Consider the following 13,527-nt stretch of genomic DNA (forward strand, 5'->3'; position numbering starts at 1 on the left):
TATGATTTGCTTACAAGATGAAGGGCTATTATTGAAAAATTAATAGCAATTGGCTTGGATTCTGAATTTTTCTGTTCAGTGTAAACATGGCAAAAAGTGTTGTGTCCTGGTTTTAATTGTTGTACATGCTCTGATCCCAGCAATTTCATTCCACGAACTTGCTTTTCGTGGTCAAATTTAAGTCTGTTAAGATTTTCTGCTCACAAAAATAGTAGATGTGGCAGGTATTCATTTACTTTATGAGGTTGTCCAAGTGTCTTCAGTTATCATTTGTTGCCTCAGGCCAGTCGCTAGTTTCAAGTTGTTGATAATCTAATGTGTAAAAGAATCTATTAAGCAGTTAATTACGGTACATTGATATAGTTGCTATAGTTGTATATTCTGTTAAGGGGAACACAGCAGGCTGAAATAACTCCGTGATGTCATCCCAAGACTTTTCTCTCCTTCCCCCAGAAGGAAATTTGGTGAGCAGAATTTTTTTGAAATCTTGAAGGCACCATGGCTATCATGTAACAGTAATGGTGTAGATGGCTATAGAGAAAGGATCTGGGAATAGAAGAACCTACTAGCAAGATTTAAAGGAGCAGGTGGAGTTAGAAGATCTAGGGACAGGTTTTTTGGTAGAGTTTAAAAACAAACAAACAGATTTCAGGAAGTGTATAGTAAAGCCTTGAATTCTAACTAGCAGGTTGCATGTAGTTCAGTAGGGAGAGAGCTAAACACGAGTGGAAGAAAACACTGGAGTGGCATGATAGATTTGGATTTGATTTTGGTTGCCAAAGACAAGTTACTTAACTTCTCTGAGTATGTTTACTTCTCTAGAAAATTGAGGTAATAATATCTTAAAGTAGTTATAGCTATGTGGGTGAAATGAGCCTGAAGGAGCTCAGTAAATGTTTGCTGAATCCTAAATAAAGCACTCAATAAATGTTTAAAAGACTGAAGAAACTTTAGATATCCCAGTCAGGATTTAAATAAATAGAGATAGTTATAATAAGCAGTGGATCAGAAAACGTGGAGATAGTTACGAAGGATGCATATGAAGTGTAAAGAGTGAACCAATGGCTATGGTAGAATGTAAGGGACTATATACCAAGTAGATAATAATGAGAGGTGGGAGGGCAATAAACTTGACAGCAGACATTTCTTTGTCTTAACACAAGAACTTATTGATATGCCAAGTTATAACTTACTTATGGAGATATGACACAACTTAGTTGATGCCTGTTTATCCACAGACCAAAAGACTGTTCCTGACAGATGAAAGTGTCATGCACAAGCATGATGTTAAAAATTCAAGATGACATATTTTGTCCCTTGTCTTGACTTTTCTTCAGAATATTATGCTGTATGGAATGATTTCTCTTCTACTCTTGGGATCAAATTAACTTTTTTGTAGTTGGCTATTAAGATTATCTGTCTCCTCATTAATATTTTCTGGTTTAATACAGTAAACATATTTTCTACTGTATCATGTTACACACAGTGGGTCTTTTGGCTTATGAATTATACTAGAGGGAATCTCTCCTGACATCACTGCTGGTGTTGCCTTTAGGGAGACTGTAATAGGCATTTATTATTCATTTTGACAAGCAGCTTATGAACCTTTTTTGTGATTATGGAATCTGCCTCCCTTTTTCATTATTATAATAGACTTTATTTTTAGAGCAGTTTTAGACTTATAAGAAAAATTGAGCAGACAGTATAAAGTTCTCATATACCACCTCTTCTCCAGTTTCCTCATTTATTAACATCTTGTGTTAGTGAGATATATTCGTTACAACTAATGAACCAGTATTGATGCATTATTATTAAATAAGGTCCATAGGGTTCACTCTTGGTGTTGTACAGCAGTTCTTCAGATCTTAACAAGTGGGTAATGTTATGTATCATTACAGTATCATACAGAATAGTTTCACTGCCCTAAAAATCCCGTGCTTCACCTTTTCATTCTTCCTTTACTCCCCCCAAATCCTTAGCAACTACTGATCTTTTTACTTTCTCTCTATAGTTTTATGTTTTTAAGAATGCAATACAGTATGTAGCCCTTTCAGACTGGCTTCTCCCACTTAGCAGTATGGTGTAGATAATTTCTTTCCTTGGCTTAATAGCTCATTTCTTTTTCATTATTGAATAATACTTCATTGTATAGATGGACCAGTTGTTTATTCACTCACCTGTTGAAGGACATCTTGGTCACTTCCAGCTTTAGGCTGTCATAAATAAATCTGCTTTAAACATTCATGTGCAGATTTTTGGGTGTACATAAATTTTAATTCATGTAGATAAATACCTAGGAGCGTGATTGCTGGATTGTGTGGTAGGACTGTGTTTAGCTTTGTAAGAAACTATGAAGCTGTCTTCTAAGGTGGCTCTACCATTGTACATTCTTTGTTACATGATTGACTTGAGATATCTTTTCCTGATAGCAGAAGGAAAGCCTGTATGAATGTGTGTGCCCTGTTAGAACCTCCAGACCAGTTTTATAGAACATGAGCTTCAAGCGCAAGTGGAATGCTCAGTTCTATTCTCTATTGCCACCATCTAAAGAAAATTTCAGATGTTTTAGTTTCTTGTGTGGTTTATCAGTTTACTAATGTATCTTCTCTTAATTTCTACTTACTTACCTTCCAAAAGGATTGAATGCATTTAAAGTTTTAGTTAAGAGCTTTAAAAATTTAGCCTGCTTATTATACTTGTTTTTTTTTTTGAGACGGAGTCTTGCTCTGTCGCCCAGGCTGGAGTGCAGTGGCCGGATCTCAGCTCACTGCAAGCTCCACCTCCCAGGTTTATACCATTCTCCTGCCTCAGCCTCGCGAGTAGCTGGGACTACAGGCGTCCGCCACCTCACCCGGCTAGTTTTTTGTATTTTTTAGTAGAAACAGGGTTTCACTGTGTTAGCCAGGATGGTCTCGATCTTCTGACATCGTGATCTGCCCGTCTCGGCCTCCCAAAGTGCTGGGATTACAGGCTTGAGCCATCATGCCCGACTATTATACTTTATTATACCTTCTCCATTGCATTAATTTTTAAAAATTATTTTTATAACTTCCCGTCTCATTTGTACCCATGGGATTTTAATTTACAGAAGTAACTTAAGAGATGGCACACAGAGGCTAATGCCATTGAAAGAAGATTTTTATTACTTAAATTTCCCAAGAAGGGGGTGTATCATCTCATACAGGCAGGGCCAAAGTGAGAAGCAGCACGTTTTCATCAGGAGGCAGAAGAAGGCGTGAGGAGAAATCCTGGACCAAACCTTTTGTTGGGGTTTTCACAGGAAAGGCAAGGCGAAATAAATAGTGTTGGATTGGCTAGTTTTAATAATTCTGACTGTCTTTGGGCTGTAAGGGTGATTCCTGGTAGCCCGGTACCTGGCCCGGGATGATTTGGGGTAGAGTAAATATTGGCTTGGTGTGTAAAAGTTAGATAAGGTGATTGGTGCTATAGACTTGGGATTGGATGGTTTGCATATAAGAAGTATGCCCCTGGCCAAGCCTTTTGTTATGTATAAGAATTGGCTATCCCTGCGAGGGGCCATCTCTCCCCAGCAAGTGAGGCCACAGGTGCCAGAACATCAGGAATACAGAAAATAAGAAAATAGGGTTAATATAATTGGCCCTGTGATTAATGGATGCCAATGGACAAATAAAGAATCTAAGAAAACACAGAACATGCCCTCAGCTTTTTAAAACCTGTTTTAAATCATGAAGTATAACGTATATTTATAGAAAAGTACATAAAATAAGCATGAAATATAGCATATGATTATAAGGCATAAATCTTGTAACTACAAGCCAAGCTAAGAGATATAATACTGCCAATACCTTAGAAATTGCTTATGTGTTTCTTCCACATCATAACACCCTCTCTCCTTCAAGGTTACCACTACCCTGATTTTTATGATAATTGCTTACTGACTTTTCTTTATAGTTTTATCTGTATACACTCCACTATACAACAATAGTGTAGTTTTGCCAATTCTTGATATTTACATAAATTAAACTTTATTCTTTTGTGACTTGCTGGTCTTATTCAATATTGTTTTAAAGATTCCTCCTTACTGTTGTTGAAATTTGTTCTTTTTAGTTTGCTGTGTAAGATTCTATTATGTGTGAATATAAGTAAATATATTCATTTGTCTGTTCTCTTCTTGATGACCATCTTAGGGGGTTTCTAGTTTGGGATTATTTTGAACAATGCTTTTTGTCTTTGATTTATCAAACTGTTAATATATATTCTGGCCACAAGTTCTTAGTTAGTCATAAGTGTAGTGAATATTCTCTCTTTTTCTCCTGTTCTGGTTGTCTTTTCACTCTCATTGATATCTTTTTTCTTTTCTTTTTGTGAGACAGGGTCTCACTCTGTCACCCAGGCTGGAGTACAGTGGCGTGATCTCGGCTCACTGCAACCTCTGCCTCCCAGGTTCAAGCGATTCTCCCGCCCAAGCCTCCCAAGTAGCTGAGATCACATGCGTGTGCCACCACACCAGGCTAATTTTTGTATTTTTAGTAGAGATGGGGTTTCACCATCTCTTGTTGGCCAAGCTGATCTCAAACTCCTTACCTCAAGTGATCCACCCGCCTCGGTCCTCCAGAGTGCTGGGATTACATGCGTGAGCCACCAGCAGCTGGCCTCTTTGGTGTCTTCTGATGGATAGTCTTTAATTTTAATGTGGTCAGATTTACCAATTCTTTTCTTCTAGAGTTAGTGTTGTGTTTCTTCTCTCTCTATAAAAAAATTTAAAATTTAGCTGAGTGCAGTAGTATATACCTATAGTCCCAGCTACTGAGGAGGCTGAAGTGGTAGAATCACTTAAGCCCAGGAGGTCGAGGCTACAGCGTGCCATGATTATGCCACTGTACTCTGGCGGGGGCAACAGAGCAAGACCTTGTCTCAAAAAAAATGTTTAAGGTATTTTTGAACAGGAATTCCCTGTACTGAGGTAATGAAACTATTTCTAAAAATATATTCTAAAAACTATACTTTTGCCTTGAACTTTTTATTCTAAAATCCACTGGAGTTGATTTTTGTGAACTGTATGAAGCATAGGTCCAGTTTGACTATTTTTCCATATATGTGTATACTCAATTATTTCAGCACTGTTTATTGAAAAGACTTTTCCTGTTGCTCCACAATGGTACTTTTGTCATGTATCTATGATACATTGTTACAGAGATGATCACATATCTCACATATTTGTAGGGTTATATATGGATTTTTAATTCTCTTTCATTGATCTGTTTTATTATCTCTGTGCCAAGAAGACGCCAAGTCTTCGTATCTGGTAAGCAAACCATCCCACCTTATTCTTTGAGAAGGTCTTGGTATTCTTGAGCCTTTATATTTACATATAAATTTTAGAATTAGCTTATCAGTACACACACACATGCACACATACACACTGCTGAGTTTGATTTAGATTACCTTGAATCTATAGATTGATTGAGGGAAGAATTGGCATCTTTACAATATTGAATTTTCCAGTTGTTGAAGTTGGTGTATTCATCCATTTATTTAGGTTTTTAATGTCACAATGAAGTTTTATAGTTTTTCCCATAAAGGTCTTTAATATCTTTTGTTAAATTTATTCCTGGGCACTTGCGTTTTTATATGCTATTATAAATTTTTTGTATGTGTGTGTTTGTGTGTGTGTATCATTTTCTGTTCCCAGTGAGTTAGAAATACCGTTTATTTTTGTATATTGCTTCAATGTCCAGCAACCTCGCTATACTCTTACTCATTATGAGACTTGTTCTTAGTCTCAAAGAGAATATTTTCAGCATATTATTAAGCATGATGTTTATTATACATTTTTATATATATTCTTTATAAGATCTAAAAGGGTAAGCCAGGTGCAGTGGCTGACACCAGTAATCCCAGCATTTTACGAGGCTGAGGCGGGCAGATTGCTTGAACATAGGAGTTGGAGACCAGCCTGTGCAACACAGTAAGACTTCATTTATACTAAAAATATAATTAGCCAGGTGTGGTAGCACACACCTGTAGTACCAGCTACTCAGGAGGCTGAGATGGGAGGATCACTTGAACCTGGGAGGTTGAGTCCGCAGTAAGCTGTGATTATGCCACTGTGCTCCAGTCTGGGCAACAGAGTGAGACCCAGTCTCGTATTTTCTACATTTCTAAGATAATGATATATTTTTCCTTCAAATTTTGATGTCATAATTTACATTAATTTTTGAATGTTTAACTGATACTGTATTTCTGGTTAAACCTAACTTCATTGTGATACATTGTTATTTTAATGTATTGCTGGATTGGGGTATGCCAATATTTTTTCTTGGATTTTATTTTTAGTCTGTGTTCATGAGTGAGATTGTGCTGTAATGGGCTTTTCCCTAATATCCTGAGTTGGTGTCAAAGATGTGCTAACTTCATGAACTAAACTGTGGAGTTTACCCTTTTGTTTCTTATTCTTTGGTTAAATTTGTATTTGTTTAAAATTGTTTCTTATTTGGTATAACTTGTTCAGTGAAATCTTCTGAGCCTAAGTTTCTTTGACTGAAGTACAGAAATGAAGAAGCACATCAGATGCATACTATGAATACTTCATCTTAAGTTTGGAAGTACATTTTTGTAATACTGAGGTAATCTGTGTATATTTGTTACATAAGTGGTATTAAAATGATTAAGAAAAAATGAGTTTTTAAATAAATTTAATAAGAACTATTTAAGCAGTTATGATCAGGCATTTGATGCATTTAAAATAAAATTTATTGACGTTATTAATGCAGAATAAAATGTTTAAGGAGAGTGAAGCTAGGGAAAGAAAATATTGTAATAACAGAAAAAAAACCGTGAATTAAGGTCATATTAATGATACACGATTTGAGAAATATTAAGGAGGTAAAATTGGTGAACAAGTCATAGAACAAAACTAAGAGAGAGGATAAAAATTTCCCCAGGCTTTCTTTGAAAATGTGAATGGATAGCAAGACCATGTACTAAGTTAAGTCTTATCAGTCAGAAAAGGCAAGATTATTTTATGGTAACAAACAGCCTCTTAATCTCCGTAGTTTACCAAAAGGTTTATTGCTCATACAGCATGTCCTTCACAGGTTTGCTGTGGCTGTGCGCCACATAATCTTCACCTGAGACCCAGCCCTTACGTAGAATGTTGCTGGTATCCTGGTGAACTACATGCTGATCTCCATTCCATTTTATTGACCAACACAGGGCACATGGCCAAACTTGCCATCAGTGCTGGGGGGTTATAATAGCAGCTACTGTTTGAGCCCTTACCATGTGTTCAGACACTGAGGCAAGTCATGCATTATTTCACTTAATCTTCATGACAATTCTTAGAAGTGGCTTTAATATTTCCATTTCATAGAAACTAAGAATCAGAAAGATGTTAACTTCTTACTAGGTTAAGTAACATAGCTTCTGAAAGGCAAAAACCAGGATTCAAAGCTAAGTCTTTAACATTCCTGGTCGTTTATCATGGTCTTAATCACTATAAAAACAGTACATTAATGGATTAAATTTCAGGAAAAAGATCTGATTTGAACCAAAGACACAGAAATTATCAAAATAGTTGGGATAGTGAAGCCATAGGAATTAATGAGTTTTTTAATACTGAGGGAATTTCCATTTGATATGGTAAAAAAAAAAAAAAAAAAGTAATTTCTGATATAACACCCTAGTGAGTAGGCCTATGTAAGTGGTATTAAAATGATTATACTGCCAAAATGAAAGTAGGTTTATATAATACTACACCTTAACTTGAACACACTAGAGCTTTTCAAAGCCCCCATATGAACATCTTATTCCGCAGCTTTTCCTTTCCAAGTTTTTGGTTAGCTTCTTGTTTTCCCAATTGTTATTGTCACCATAAACCAACTGTGATGTTAAACCAACTGCCACTGATTGTTTTAGACATGCTTCCCAGGGGGAAAGCTATTTGCAGTAAGGGAGCTTTGAGTTAGAACAAATCAAGACAAGCCCTGGGACTGACTGGGTGTTTCCAGGGAACTGCCAGACAGGTCAAATATGACAGGTCTTTTGGAGATGAGATTTGTATGGTGTTCCAAACCATTCTGTCCCTTCCAGTGGCTGCTAGCCTGCTGGCTTTTACTGCTGCTGTGATTCTGAGACTTTTCCAAGGCTTCTGTGAAGCTGGGTAGACGGAGTAGGAAATAAAGCAAAATAAAATGACACAAAGCTCACTGTCCATATCAGGATCTAGCTGTTTTCCCTGAACATACTGTTGCAAGCCTTTGGTTAATTTCTAGAGTTCTGAAAAAAGTTAGTTTTGACAATTTACATCTGTGTTCTTAACTACTGTTACGAAGGAATGGATTTTTGGAGGTTAACACTGTGTCATTCCTAATGATGTCATCCAAAATGGAGTTTTTATGGAATAAAAATGCAGTTTGATCAGAGTAGGGCCAATTCTCTATGTAATATAGCATTTTTCTAGTGTCATTTTATATTTTTATATTGGTATCTAAACTTTGGAAAACAGTGTTTATTATTTACCAACAAGTACAATGAATCAGTTTCTTCATCACATGACTGTATATATAGAATAAAACTATGTTCAAAGCCTGCTGGGTGAACAATTGTAAAAAGAAGGTATTTTTTTTTTTCATCTGACTCAGATCCTTCAGAAATTTGCAATGAATTTCACAGGTCAACAAGTTTCCTTACTTGAGGGCCCTCATCATTTTTGTTGATACATATTAAGCTTTCACGCATAGCAGGCTCTTTGCTGGACCCTTGATCAAGAATTGTCTCAAAAACATTCAGACCATTTTGTCCAGCGGAAACTAAAGACAAACCAGAAAAAGCAGAGTGGGGTAGGGGAGTAAAGGTGCTTCCCCCTTTTTACACTGCCTAAAACAAACCTAAAAACAAAGCTCAACATGTTTGTTTCTGAGATTAGCTTTTACATAATGTTACTTTGGATTAAACTTTATCTTCATGCAAGTTGTGTTTGGTTTAAATGGAAATAAGAAGGAAAACTTTAATAACCAAAAATCAAATATAAAAACTTTAAAAAGTGATCACATTTTTAAGTTCAAAAAGTTATAAATTTGTAAATATTTGCATTTAAAAATCTGATCACTTACACACTAAGCTGTAAACATAAACCTTAGGAATGAGACTACTGAGGTTGAAATAAAGCTTATACTTTTGTGACAATAATTTTGTGCCTCAGAATTCTAATCCAAACCAGCAGTCATAGATTTCATAGCCCAAATTAGTCATCTTCTAACTGCTATGCAGCTTTGCCTGGCAAATAAATAGCGGTTTCCTAAATTTCTCATTCTTAGAAACTTGGGAAAGGCTAGAATTTAAACATTAAACTACTCTCCTCTTTCAATTAGTTTTTTTCTTCCACACGCCTGCACCACGCCACTTTCTGTGACGTTTTATTAGAAAATCAAATACTTTTGAAAAATTCTAGTGCTTACCCATTAACTTTTCTTTAGACATTAAAAGCCTTATGCTCAAGGTTCAGATCTGAAAATTTGCTTAATTATCATATATTTGTAAGCACACATTTAAAAAAATTTATGATAAAGATTCAGCTAGGTTGTCCTGGAAAAAAATTAACTTCACACATATTCAGGTTCTGTCTGTGTATAAAATATTGCACTGGTTCTTGTTCTAAGAGATGATAAAATCAGACTTACAAATTGGATGTAAATTTTAAGATAGTGTGAAGGGAAAAAAGGTTCGTAAAATATCAGGAACAGAGTTACAAAGAATGCAAACTAGAATTTAGTTTTTATATTTGGCACAAAATAATAAAATTGTATTCTTACTGAATGACTTGAGACCAATACCATTTCATTTGTTTGTTGTTAAACTATATATATTTCCAAGAAAATAAAAATTGGGCAAATTATTTTGTTTCGTTGAAAAATTATTTAATTTTAAAAGTGGACAGTGAAATACTTTCATGTAATTCAATCTAATATGACAAAACTAAAGTATTTGGTAGCATTTTTATACTATTCTAATATGTATTTTTATGTACATAATATGATTTTAAAACTGTTACGAAAGAGAATCATCAGACTCTAAAATAAACATCTTAAAGAAATGAAACATAATGGTCCTGGAATTTTGATGGATTCTTGGTCTAAAAAAGCATTGATGTTCTATTAAATTCTACATATTCTACAGTTAAATTCCAAACTCTCTGATTAAGTGACTCAAGAGTTAAGTCAACTGCTGTGCCTGAGAATCCTGTAGAAGTTGTTGACTTTAAGTAATATAGTTTGGAATAAAGCAAGGAGGAAATAAAGAATGACTTGAAAGTAGCACTGTATAAATAGGGAAATACATTCAACTAAAAAACAAAGATAATGTTTCCCACTTTTACATGTGTCCTTACATTAGATTAATATAAAGCAAGATGATTTTTGTCAAAAAGTGTACAGATAGTTGTTGAAGTAGAAATTGAGTTCTGCTTTTTCAACTGATAATGATCTCCTTTCATATAAAAATACAAAAGATTAACAAAACCAAAAGTGAGTTTCTTGAAAAGATAAACAAAATTGACTAGCCATTAGCTAGGCTAAGAAGAAAAATAGATAAATAAACCAAAAATTTATAAGGAGACATCACAGCAGATACCACAGAAATACAAAGGATTATTAGAGACTGCTGTGAACAACTATATGTCAATAAATTTGAAAACCTAGAAGAAATCGATAAATTACTGGACACATTCAACCAACCAAAATTGGAACAAGAAGAATGAAAACCTAAACAGACCAATAACAAGTAATGAGATTGAATTAGTAATAAAGTCTCCCAAGAAAGAAAAGTCCAGGACCAGATGACTTCACTGCTGAATTCTATGGAACCTTTAAAGAAGAATTAATACCAGTTTTCATCAAATTATACCAAAAAGTTAAAGCAGAGGGAACTGTTCCTAACCAATTCCATGAGGCCAACATAACCCTGATAACAAAACTGAACAAGGACACAACAGAAAAAGAAAACTAAAGACCAATATCCCTGATGGACATAGACACAAAAATCCTCAACAAAATACTATATAACAAACTGAATCCAACAATTCATCAAAAAAGGTAGTACACCGTGATCAAGTGAGATTTATCGCAGGAATGTAAAAATGGTTCAACATACATAAATCAGTAAATGTGATACATCACATCAACATAATGAAGGACAAAAAAACCATAAAACCTCTCAATAGATGAAGAGAAAGCATTTGATAAATTCAGCATCCCTTCATGATTAAAAAAAAAACATCAATAAATTAGGTGCGGAAGGAAAGTACCTCAACGCAATAAAGGCCATGTATGACAAACCCATAACTAATATCATGCTGAATGGGAAAAAGCTGAAAGCTTTTTCTCTAGGAACTGAAAAATAATTGGTTTTAATGAGTCCTAAATTAGCCAACCCACTTATACTGGTGTTTTTCCTTTCAATAATCATTTTTAAGTAGTAGTAGTTCATATTTTCCCCATTTTTCTCTCTCCTTCTAAAAGTGATTAGAAAAAAAATATTTTGTTGTCACTACTGATATTTCTTCAGTGTCTTAAATTATCTCCTAAATAGCTTTCTTGCACTTGCTCCACACAGATAGATAGAGTAATCATGGCTGTGGGACAAATCATAAATCATTAGGTTTAAAATAGGTTAGTTTTCAAATAGTGCTTTTTTGGAATTGAAATACAATTCCATTTTGTAAGTATTTACTAAGGTAACTACTACTTGGTATAATTTATGTTCCTGAAGATTTATAAGTTAGCATATAAATGTGCCTATGCACACTGGTTTATAACATTATAAACCAATATGTGGCAATTTGAGAAAATATATTTTGAGAAAAGATAGCTTTTTTCATCACTATTGCCTGGGTAATACTTGATATATTTGAAAGATGTATATTTTAGTATTTTCTTTTTTCAAGATTTCAGCATGACTTAGAATAATCTATTACAGTCTAAAGTAATCCTTTAGAATGTCTGAATAAAATACCTGTTCTTTAGTGAGCATAGTAAGCATCAATTTCAGTGTTTTATATGCGTCCACAAACATGTTATTGACCACTTAACAGTCTGTATACCTATATAATACAGAAACTGGCATTTACAGGTAAAACAGCTGATAAACTTAACTGATACACAGATGAGTGCTAATTGTATAAGGAAAGAACTTTAGCCATAAAGTTGGCCACAAAGGGCCTGTTTGGGAAATACCCTATCTTGAGGTGATTAATTGGACTTATTAAAAGTTTGGGGGAAGAGAGGAGGTTGGAGTTACGTTCTAAAGAAGAAAAATGCAAATTAAAACCTTAATGAGGTTGTAGATGTTAAGAAACCTGACAGTATAGTAAAGCTTGTGGAGCGATAGGATCCATCAAATACTGCTAGCACAATCATTTTGGAGAGTGATAATAGCAGTATTTAATAAAGCTGAAAAAATGCATACTCCAAATCTAACACGTATATATATACTTCTAAATATTTCACTTGCAGAAAATCTTATACATATATATAAGGCACATGTGCAAAACTATTCTCTGCATCATTTTGTGACAATGATAGACTGGAAACAATATAAATGTTTACTAGTAGGGAAATGGAGGAGATTTGAGAGGATTTATATAATGGAATACTAGAATACTATATACCAGTATTTTATTGTATGAATCTGTGCTATGGATAAATCTCAAAAATGCAATATTGAGTAAAATAGCAGGTTAGAAAGGGATTTGTAAGATGTGATGTCACTGACATAAATGAATAAATATAAAAATTTCATGAAGTATCAGTATATACTAATAATGGATGTGTATAAGCATATGTATGAAGAATACTAAATGAGAATGATACACTCCAAGTTCGGAAAAATTATCTGTAATAAAATTGTATTTCTTTTTCAAAAGAGCATCTGAGGAAAATTCATCAGCATAATTCTAGTTGATTCTGGAAAGTAAAGGATACAATACTGTCTACTTTTCTGTGTGTTTGAAATATAATAAAGACATGCGATTAGGCATTACAGACAGGGTACTTGCTAAGAGGTTTTGTTTTGTTTTGCTGTTTTTTTTAAGACAGGGTCCTGTTCTTCACCCAGGCCAGAGTTCAGTGGTATGATCATGGCTCAGTGCAGCTTCAGTCTCCTGAGCTTAAGTGATCGTCCTACCTCAGCCTCTTTAGTAGCTAGAACTACAGGCATATGCCACCACACCCAGCTAATTCTGTTATTTTTTTATACAGACAGAGTCTCACTATGTTGCCCAGGCTGGTCTTGAACTCCTGGGCTCAAGTGATCTTCCTGTCTCGATGGAAGGTTTTGAATGTTATATTCTAAGTTTTAGATTTGAGGTAATAAGATATAGGTAACCAATAAAGTTTCAAAAGTAGATCAATGGAAAGATGAGAATAATCCTTGGGAAAATTATTTGGTTAATTACATAGTTAAATGCAATGGAGTAGGGAGACAGCAGAGAAAGGATTGATTGGCTTATATATCCACCCCACCAAACATAAAGTAATGTAGGTCTAGAGG

At 34.6% G+C, this 13,527-nt stretch overlaps 2 protein-coding genes across 3 annotated transcripts in view; one reads left to right on the forward strand and one right to left on the reverse strand.

The window, feature by feature from the left end:
- MED4 (mediator complex subunit 4) overlaps nucleotides 1-13,527 on the reverse strand; it is a 1,135,161-nt gene that overhangs the window by 969,580 nt on the left and 152,054 nt on the right. The gene's annotated exons all lie outside the window — the stretch shown is intronic.
- Nucleotides 1-13,527, forward strand: part of FNDC3A (fibronectin type III domain containing 3A) — a 232,182-nt gene that overhangs the window by 30,951 nt on the left and 187,704 nt on the right. The gene's annotated exons all lie outside the window — the stretch shown is intronic.

The sequence above is a fragment of the Macaca thibetana genome, chromosome 17 (assembly GCF_024542745.1).
Source record: "Macaca thibetana thibetana isolate TM-01 chromosome 17, ASM2454274v1, whole genome shotgun sequence".
In the NCBI taxonomy this organism is placed as follows: domain Eukaryota; kingdom Metazoa; phylum Chordata; class Mammalia; order Primates; family Cercopithecidae; genus Macaca; species Macaca thibetana.